The sequence below is a fragment of the Hylobates moloch genome, unplaced genomic scaffold (assembly GCF_009828535.3).
Source record: "Hylobates moloch isolate HMO894 unplaced genomic scaffold, HMol_V3 SCAFFOLD_6, whole genome shotgun sequence".
Classification (NCBI taxonomy): domain Eukaryota; kingdom Metazoa; phylum Chordata; class Mammalia; order Primates; family Hylobatidae; genus Hylobates; species Hylobates moloch.
Genome location: NW_026652281.1, coordinates 36,851,656 through 36,862,452, shown reverse-complemented (window position 1 = coordinate 36,862,452; position 10,797 = coordinate 36,851,656).

The window sequence follows — 10,797 nt, the reverse complement described above, 5'->3', positions numbered from 1 at the left end:
TGCAGGAAGGGCAGGCTTAGCTCACTGATCTCTTGGGCTCTTCCTTTACTGCTCTTCCAGCGGAGCTGACCTTCTCTTGAGCATCTTGGTAGCAAGGAGGGCTGCCTGGATACTGCTGGTCCTCCTGAAACTTTATTTCTTTAAAAAATATTTTGTAGCTCACTTTTCAGTAATTCAAATTTACCTTATCCTTTGAGCTTTCCTAATTAGTGATATTTTACTATGCTCTGCATCTGTCTGGCTTCACAGTTCCATGACATAATATCAAAATCTTTATTTTTCTTGGATTTGCTCCTTGTTTACCAGATTTCTTTCACCAGCTTAACCATGCCTAAGGCACATTTAATAGCTATTTGTATATAATTTAAGAGAATTTGATTAGAAACCAATATTTGTTTATTTCATTCATATCCATCATTCATTCATTCATGTATTGATCAATCTAATGTTTCATCATTCATCTACTAAATGTCATAAAGTCAATAAAAAAACTTAGGGGACCAAACACTAATAAAGGTGATGACTGATGCCAGAGACTTCTGAGCTATGAGAAAGACCTAAGCTTCTTCAGTTCCATGAGGCGACTGACACATATTTTAAAACGAAGACATGACACACTTTTTTTTTTTACACACTGTCTTGGTTTGGATTGCTATTACAAACTACCACAGACTGGGTGGTTTAAACAGCAAACGTTTATTTCTGACAGTTCTAGAGACTGGAAGTACAAGATCAAGCTGCCGAACGGTTGGGTTCTCTGTGAGGGTCCTCTTCCTGTTATATCCTCTCATGGCCTTTCCTTAGTGCATGCACAGAGAGAAAGATCTTGAGTCTCTTTCTCTTTTTGTAGGGGAATAAATCCTACTATGTGGGCTCTAACCCTCATGGCCCAATCTAACCCTAATTACTTCCCCAAGTTCTCACTTCCAAGTACGATGCATCACATTAGGGGTGTTTCAACATATGAATTTTGGGAAGACATAAACAGTCCATAGCACATATTACATTTAACAAACTAACGGATTTTACACACACAAGTCAATGTGATATAAGTATTATCTCCATGCAATCATACTGGGATTTATAAACTATACTAATTCATAGTGTCCTGCAAAGCAGTATGGTCCAATAATAGACCCAAGTTTAAAGTTATCTGTTAAATGCCGTCTGGTCAGCCTGTCTTTATTTGTATATCTGTGTTTGGAGACAAGGTCAAATTTCTAAATTTGATGGCTTCTCTGAATGTGAGACCTGGGCCAAATGGCTCCAGTTGTTTACTAGCAAATTAGAATAAATTATATATACAGATATAAGACACACAGTTAACTATACACAAATATAATTCAAAGTTTTTATTCATATCCATAAGCTATCCAAAACCACTGGTTGTATCAAGTCTGAAGGGAAACCTACGTGTCTTCTTTCTAGCTCTTCTGTTCCAAAATATTCCTGGAGGATCTTTGGTGTAGTTCTTCCAACACTGCCAAAGATTCAAGACCAGGCAAGACCTAGGAAAGGCTCTTGTCTCAGGTATGCATGACCCTGAGCTTCAGTAAAACGCAACTGGTGGGTCCTGAAGGTTTGGTCCTATCCAGATATCTCCATTGAAGAGAACACTACAAATACTCTAAGCTAATACATGTCTGATTTATGGTCTTGGGTATCAATTTGGTATTGTGTCCAAATACTGGTGACAAGAAGAATACAATTAAACATTCTTGATTCTTAGTTTGATATAAATTTAAAAGTTAGTAAGTTCTTTCTTTCACATCAACTATTTTTAGACACAGTTGGCAGGCCATATGGATATATTTCTAGTTCTTTATTTCTAGTAAGGTTTTATTTAAAAAGAAAAACACAGACTAATGCTAAAGCTTTCAAATTAGTGCAGATTTCAATGCTAGCCATTTAGATGCTCACAGGATGCTTTTGACACTTTCATTTGCCTACATGGAATTTTTTTTCTCTCCCAGTAGCACCTTGGATACACACCTGCCTGTTTAAAATGAGGTATACAAGAGAGAAAGTGCTGATGAATTTGGTGCTGTCTAGACAAGTATACTACAGTGCAATGTTGGGCCAGTGGTTGCCATGGTAATGCACAAATAAGCTTTTACAGCTCTGCTAAATAGCGAGTTGTGGATGCTTCCTTTACGATAGACAATTCCCCCCAACCCCCCCATCCCCTGCCACCTTGAAATGGGAATTGCCAAAAACAATCTGACTAACTCTAAGACATGGAACCATGGCATCCAACAATGTTTCAGGATGTAAGATGAATGCCATGCTTTAATGTTCCTTGTCAAAGTAATTCATTTTCTTTGCCATTTGTCAGCAGAATTACAAGTTCCTCATTATGTAGCAGAGGAGCCTGAGCCTAAGAAACAGCAGTGAGTGGGCAGGAAATTCAGAGTTTTCACTTGCTTCAATAAATGATAGCTTTGGGGTCTTCTTCTTATTAGAGTTATGCCTTTCTTCCTTTGAACTAATAGTTTTGGATCTCATACTCTTCACTGGTCCTGGGATAACCTCTAGGGTACAAATTTGGATTTGAGATTACCTCTTTGCTCAATGAGCTCATAGTTTTGTGGGTAACACAGAGAAACTGAGCACTACAAAGCAGATTTGGATAAGTGGTACATGTGACAAGCAGAGTGCTTCTGGAACACACAGATATGAACAAAACTCAGTCCTAGAAGGACAGTGAAAGCACCCTGGTAGACACTGTATCTAAGCTGTAGGATGACAGGAGGAATCCAAGCAAAGTGGTGAAAAGCATACCAAGAAGAGGGAACAGGGGATGCAAATTCTCAGAGGCACTAGGGAAAAAACACGGTGTTCCAGTCAGCTGAAGAAATTGAGGGAGGAATGTAGAGTGTAATAGGCTGTGTGAGGGAGGAGAGTAAGAGAGGTGACTCTTCAAAGGTAAGTAGGGTTCTACTTATGAGATCTTAGCTGTGTTTAAAGTTTGGAACTTCATCTTAAAAGCACTGAGAAGCCAATGAAAGCTTTAAGCAGAGGAGTAACACTTTTTAGAAACTTACTGCTAATTGCAGTATGGACAATGAATTGGAAGACAGCAAGATTGGAGGCAGGAAGAAGAGTCACATAGGCTTTTTTAGTAGCCAACAGCTTGTCAAAATCAAGAATCTTTTTTGAATTGTTATCTTATCCATCTGTAGTGAAGACTGTTAGTGGTCCTTCCATATCATGTTTTATTATATATAGTAAGAAGTTGAAATTCATCTGGACACATAGCTGCCCAGCTGAAATATATATTTTCTAGATTCCCTTGTAGCTACGTGTGGCCATGGGATCTAAATTGAAATGATACATACAACTCTTAAGGCAAGCCCTTCCCATTTTCCTTTTCTTCCCTCCTACAGTCTTGAATAAAAAATGTATGCAAGAAGTGAAGGAATTACCTTAGACTGTGAGATGGAAGCCCAGTGCCAAGGAAGCAGAGCAATAAGGCTGAAGGGGCCTGGGACTCTGATGATTGTGGAATCACCATATTAGCCCTGAACCATCTAACACTGCCATTTTGATTTCTCAGTTATAGAAGCTAAACTAGTATCCTAATACACTGTCTTTATGTCATTTGACAGTTAATCACTTTTTCCATAAACTATACTACCTCTTCTTCATGACAAGTTCCCTGTCTACAGCTTATAATCTATCTATCCATCCATGTCTTTGTCCTTTAGTTACTATTTAGTAGCTATGTCTTCATCCTTTAGCTACTCTCTATTTAGTAGTTTTCTTGAATTCTCTTCGTCTCTTTCCTGTTGTGGGTGTGATTCAAGGCTCTGTTCTATACTTCCTGCTTTGGACTCATGACTTTATTCAATACAGCCAGCTTCCAATTTTATATTTTAGCCTGATCTTTATCTAGACTCATTTTCAAATGCCTGCAGCATATTTCCATTTATGTCTCTAACTATCATTTCCAAACCATCATATCCCAAACAAAGCTTGTCATTTTCTTCCCCTCACCCACATGATTCCATTTCTTGGGCCTGTCTTTTCTTTCCAAGGCAGTATTTTTTTTTTCTACCTTGTCAGCCCCAAAATCTTATGGTTAACCTTTACTGCTTCCCTATCCCCTTCATCTCTTGTGTCTTGTTGCTTTGGTTTGTTTCAAATAACAGCTATACTTGGTTCTTCCTATTACTGTTGCCAGTTTTCAGTTGAGCCTGTTAACTGAGTCTCCTTCTTCCATTCTCTTCCTTTACTACCCTTTTTGAAATATGTAAAGCTGTGACCAATTTCATAAAACACTACTTTTCTTTTTCCCTTCAAGAACTGATGGTGTCTAGGTTTGATCACACCAGTTCCCAAAGACTGTAATGCAGTAGAAAGAATGAAGGTTTTAAAGTTTGACAAAACAGGGTTTGAATTACTAATTCATTAATCACTAGGTGTGTGATCTTTAGCAAATTTTTTACCACTTGAAGCTTAAATAGTGACATGTAAGAAACAGAGATAGTAAGAATTCACATCTGGAGGTTATTGTTAGGCTCAAATAAAATACCTTGTGGGGTCTGGCACGGTCAGTGTCATTTTCCTTCTGGGTCATGACAATCTAGTACTCCTATACTCACCATGTCTAAGATCTAGTTTCTTCTGCCTCAGGGTGACTATGCTCGGCTCCACCTCGTACCTCTGCCCACATTGAGGCATAGATATGTATATGATATATGTATATCCCATAAGATACGTCTTTCCTTTTTTATTCAACAAATATTTATTAAGAGCCTTCTATGTGCCAGGCACTGTTCCAGCCACTTACTTAAATCCTGCTCATTTTTATCATGTAGTGAAGCTCCATGAAGCCTCCTGCAGATCCTCTGGTGTCTACAACAGTAAAATACATATGCCCCCACAAAAGGGAAATGGCTTTCCTAAGGTTACCAAAGTCATTAATAGAATGGAATTTTATATATACATATGTGTGTGTACATATATAGAGAGTTCCAATATAAAGAGAGAGAGAGAGAGACAGACAGACCGACCACGTTTTCTTTATCCATTGATCTGTTGATGGACACTTAGGTTGGTTCCATATCTTGGCTTTTGTGACTATTACTGCAATTAACATGAAAGTGCAGAGAGTAGAAGGGTGGTTATCAGATGCTGGGGTGGTAGGGAAGTTGGAGATGTTGATCAAAGGATACAAAATTTCCGTTAGAAGGAATAAGCTAAAGAGACCTATTGTGTAACATGGTGACTATAGTTAATAACAATATATTGTATTCTTGAAAAATGCTGAGTAAATTTTAAGCGTTCTAATGACAAAAAATAACTATGTGAGGTAATGTATATATTAGCTCATGTTTTCCATCCATAACGAGCTTGTATTTCAAAACATCATGTTGTACATGATAAATATAAACACTTTTGTCAACTTAAAATAAAATAAAATGTTTTAAAAAGAGACAATGTCCTGTAAGACAGGAATACTAGTGTGGTTTGAATGTGTGTCCCTTCCAAAATTCCTGTTGAAACTTAACCCCCATTGCGGTAGTAGTAAGAGGCAGTGCCTTTGGGGAAGTGATTAAGACATGAGGCTGCACCTTCATGAGTGGATTAGTGCCTTATAAAAGAGCTGGAGGGAACTAGCTTAGGTCCTTTTTGCCTTTCCATATTCCACCAGGTGAGGAGTTCTGGAGATCACCTTAGGGGATTCAGCTGTCAACAGTAAGACTTTTTCTCCAAGTGGTGGTGGAAGGTAAGGAAGGATGGGAAGTGAGGGAGTGTTATGTGATTTTTCCACCTTCACATGTATAGTTTATTTTTTTGTATCTCTTGCTTTTGCATCAGAGCCTCTAAGAGGGCCTCAGAATTTATCAGTGTTATGCTGCTGCCCCACATCTTCTAGTGTATGTGAGGCCCCCTTCACACTCTGACAAGGGGAGCAGTCTCAAATCCTGGCACGGCCTCAAAGCTGAACATTTGCAGAATCTTAGAGCTTCTCAGGTTTACAATCACTCTGTTTATTATCATTATTCTTGATAGTTTAAATATTATTCTTGTCAAATGAAGAGATATTTATGAAGTACCTAATATGAGCAAAGCATGCTATTGAGGTTGTATTTAAAGCTGGGGGTCCTGGGTTTTAGTTCCATCCCATCAATGACCTTGGGACCTTAGGAAAGCCCTTTCCATTTTTTGGCGGGGGGCGGTGTGTATGTATTTTACTAGCCAACTGGGAGGTAAGTCTTCCTTAGAGTAATATGTTCTATGACTCAATACAGTGTCATTGTTTTTGGAGTGTACAAGCAGGACATTAAACCATTACAAGTGGACATTGGAACATGGATTCTGGAGCCAGATCACTAAGGTTCAAATCTTGGCTCTACCACTTTAGTCACTGTGTGACTTTGGGAAAATCACTAAACCTCTCTGTGCCTAGATCCCTTAAAGTAGATAGAGTGAGAGAAGCTTCCTCAAAGGGTTGTTGGGAGGACTGAAAGAGCTTACTGAAGAACTTCATACAAAGGGACATGCATGAGAGAACTGCTTAGGGTGGTGGAAGCACTCTATATCCTGGTTGTGGTGATAGCGGTGGTGGTCATACTACTTTATACTCTTGTTAGAACTCAGAACTATATACTTAAAAAGAGTTAATTTACCATAATAAACCTGATTTCAAAAATAAATGTATGATTCCAAATATGTAACATTCTGGGAAAGGCAAAACTATACAGACAGTAGAAAGATCAGTGATTTCCAGGGGTTAGGAGGTAGGGAAGCAGGGATGAATAGGTGGAGCACAGGGAAATTTTAGGGCAGTGAAACTATTCTTTATCGTACTGCAGTGGTGGACACATTGTCATTATACATTTGTCAAAACCCATAGAATGTATAATGTTGAGTGAACCCTAATGTAAACTATAAATGTTAATAATAATGTATAAATATTGGCTCACCAGTTGTAACAAATATACCACATCAATGCAAAATGTTAATAATAAGGGGAGCTTTGGGAGGGGGGAGGGTTGTATATAAGAATCCTCTATGCTTTTCATTTAATTTTTTCATAAATCTAAAACTGTTCTAAAAAGCCAACTCAATTACAAAAGATTACAACTACCAAAAACAGTTTTAAATAGAAGCACTCAGTAAGTTAGTTACTATTATTACTATTCCTTCCTATAAAAACAACCAAAGTGTTTCTTTTTCTTTCTTTTTTTTTTTTTTTTTTTCTTAAAACCATGCTGAGATACCTAGGCTTGGGCTGGATCTCAGGGAGAAAAGTGAAAGAAAAGGCAACAGAGGGTGGTTCCTCCCCATACAAACTTCTTAAATACTTATTTTTAAGGTTAATATAAGCTTATAAGTGTCTCCCTCTCTGAGCGTCTGAGGTCTGAACTGCACACGGAAGCTGCTCTTTTCTCCTGAGCTGCTCTTGCGCACCATGATTCAGCCACAGATGCTCTTTCTCGTTTCATGATGTGTCTGCCGGAACTGAAGAATGGAACAGCCAATTAAATATCACATTTTCAGTGCCCTTGGGAAAGCCATACAGGAAACAGACTGTGTTTATATCTCACACCTCTGGGGAGGCTGCACAAGCTGAAAGCAATGTAGGATTTTTCCTTCTCTTTATTCTCAAAGAATTAAAAACAAAAATCCAAGCCACCCAGCCACCCAAAACAAACAAGAAAAATGTAGTTCCAAATATAGAAACACTCTCCTTCATGATGAATTTGCATGTGGGAGAATTGTCATAAAGTCTGTGAAAAATCTGGCCGCAGGCTTTTTAATTTGAGGGTCTCAGCAGTTCTTCATGCTGAGGGTTATTAGAGCACATATCCCAAGTCCACCCAGCCTGGGGCCAACCTCTCCTTGGCTCTGTCAGGGAGCACTTTGTAGGGTTTCACCTGCGATGGAGCCCTAGTTGACAAGCTCATAGTGAGAGTGTGAGCACTCCCAGGGTGCCAGAAGTCTTGCAGCCCAGGTTCACTGAGATGATTACTCTTTGTGAGGCTGTAGACAGGCTACATAATCTCCCCCAGCTTCACTGTTTACATTGGCGAAACATGTGGGTTAGACTAGAAAATGTCTAGGGTTCCTTCCAGCACCACCATCCTGTGATTCCAAATTCCTATTCAGTGGTTTTCCAGAGGTGAAATCCTTTGTGAAAAATAGTTCTAATGAATTAATTAATGTATATGTCTGTTTCTCAATTTCTATTTCTTTTCATTGTGTAAGTGAAACGTGAAAATGAATAATAAAACATGAAAAAAACTTGGCAGATAAGGCCACAGCCCCTCTGATTACCAGCTCTGTTACCTTCCCTTCTGCCCTGTCCCAGAAATAACCACTGCTATTACTCTGCATGTATTCTTCCAGATCTTCACATACCCATATACATCCAGAGAAAATAGGCAATATTGTTTTCAGTTTTTACATAAATTATTTGTTTTATTTTTAATAGCTATGTACTATTCCATAGTATGAATAAATTCTTGTTTATTCGTCTACCTCCCTACCATATGTCTATTCAGGTCGCTGAATTTTTTTTTTATTAATATAATGATACAATCAATGCCTCATGGTGAATGAGTGGGTACATTTTTCTAAAGTAGACACCAGTAAGTAGAACTCCTGAATTAATTACTTCATTTTAATAGGTATTAAGTTGTTCTAGAAAGTGTCTATGCCAAATTGTACACCTATAAGGAATACATTTTCAAAGGGTCATGTAGACTAATGGTTAAAAACATAGGATCTGGAAACAGACTGCCTACCAACGCTTACTGGTCTGGGACTTTGATCAAGATATTTTCCCTATGCCTGTGTTTCCATATATATAAAATAGAAATAAAATGCTTATACATGGTAATTTGTTCTAGGGATTATTAGCACAGTTGTCGGTACAGGTAATTAATCAATGTTAGCCCTAATCACTATTTTTACTAGCTTTGGTTTGAGGAGCTTTAAGCTTTTTAACCAAATAGGTCTATAATCCCACCTCCCAAATCACTTAGAGTCAACATTTTTCCAGACCCAGAGGTTAAATGCCTGCTGGGCTCATTTAACTCACACTTCTGTATCTTTCTGTGAAGTGAAGCCAGCAGGGCCCTGAGTGACAGGCCGCCAGAGCCTGTTTGTACAACAATCTTTGCTAATGTAAATAGCTAAATGAAAACTGCAACATCTAAGAACCTTCGGGGGATCTGAGGACGTTCTTGGAAGAGGCTGATTTCATTAATATTTAAGAAGCAAAAGACCTCCAACACAGACCATCATGATCCCACATGCAAAGCCACCCCTAGGGGTTGCAGGACCAGGACAAATCACACAGGGCCAACCTCCCCAATAATATTTTCACGCAGGTGAAATCAGGTGAAAATGCACACCAAAGGTAGCTTGGAGGGGAAAAAAAAAAGATGAAAGAAAACTGTTTGCAGCTGAAAGGATGTTTGTAAAGCATGAAGGTCCTGTTTTGTCTACTTTTCTTTGATGTTACTAGAGAACACCTGAGCATGGACAGACCCTGGGTGGGCCAGCTTTGGTTAACTTGCTGGGCACCAGCTGGAGAGGCCTCTCTCCATTTTGTTCCTCCCTCTTTTGCTAGTTGTATACTAGTACACCCGCCACCGAGGCAAGGGGAAGCACAGTGGGGGATCTCGGAGGTTTCCACCGAGGATGCTGTCTGCTCACATAGATGCTCATCCCAAAGGGTTACCAAATCTAGCTGCTTTCAAAGGGATCGTAAACACATGAACTAGATTTTATTTTAGTAAATCTTTACAGAATAATTACTGATGCCTAGAAAGGTTAATGGACTTGCTTAAGGTCATACACATAGTGTCAGAGCCTCTAAAGGACCCAATGTGTGTTTCACAGCCTAATGCCCTTTCCACACATGACACTCACTTTTTAATACACACAATAAGCCAACTAAACAAAAAACTCATATTCTTATATTGAAGCTCCTAAAACATAAATTTATTCTCAGACATATGGCTTGGACTTTGGTGTTCTGTATAAAGTACTATGTTCAAAGTAGTATGATGGGAGATTAAGAGCAAAGGTTGAGAGTGTCACCAAATCTCCATCTGAATTCCAGAGCCCATGTTATTAACTAATCTGCACACTGCCTTTACTAGAAGGAATGCATTCTATCCTTAGCTCAACTACCTAATCACCTGGGACAGTGCCTACTGGTATCCTAAATAATCACGAAGTTGATTGTATTGGAGCATTCAAATTTGCCTATTTTATGATATGAAGTTTTTTTTTAACTTGAAAAAAATCGACTGGTTTGATGACTTGCTTCAGAGACATTGAAAGAACATTTAAACTTAAATCCTTCTCCTCTTTTCAGCTTCTTTTTGACAAAAAGTAAAGTTGTATTGATTGGTTGGCGGCTGGTTGAGTAGTCATAATTTTAACATGCAGTCGTCGTCCACTCTGTGCTAGATTGTTTTTATAAGTTTGATGCCAGCCCCAGTATGTCTTGATTTTAAGTTGCTTTTGTTTCTGTATGTTTCAGTTTAGCCTTTTTGTAATTTTACCTCAGATTTTTATGTTTATAGAAACATGCTAAATATTGCTGCATAATGACAAAACACAGCTGTAATAGGAAATTTCCCCAGAATCCAAAGTGCTTGTGCTTGATTTACAAATGGAAGCTAGCCTGCAGGTTTCCCTGGAAAGCAGGAAGTGTGGGAGTCTTGTCTTAGTGTTTGTCACCCCACATGTAGGCCATAGCAGCACTACATCCAGAAGTTTATCTGAGCAGGAAGTAGGTCAGGCCTTGGGGTCATATGGTGCTGTGTAGTA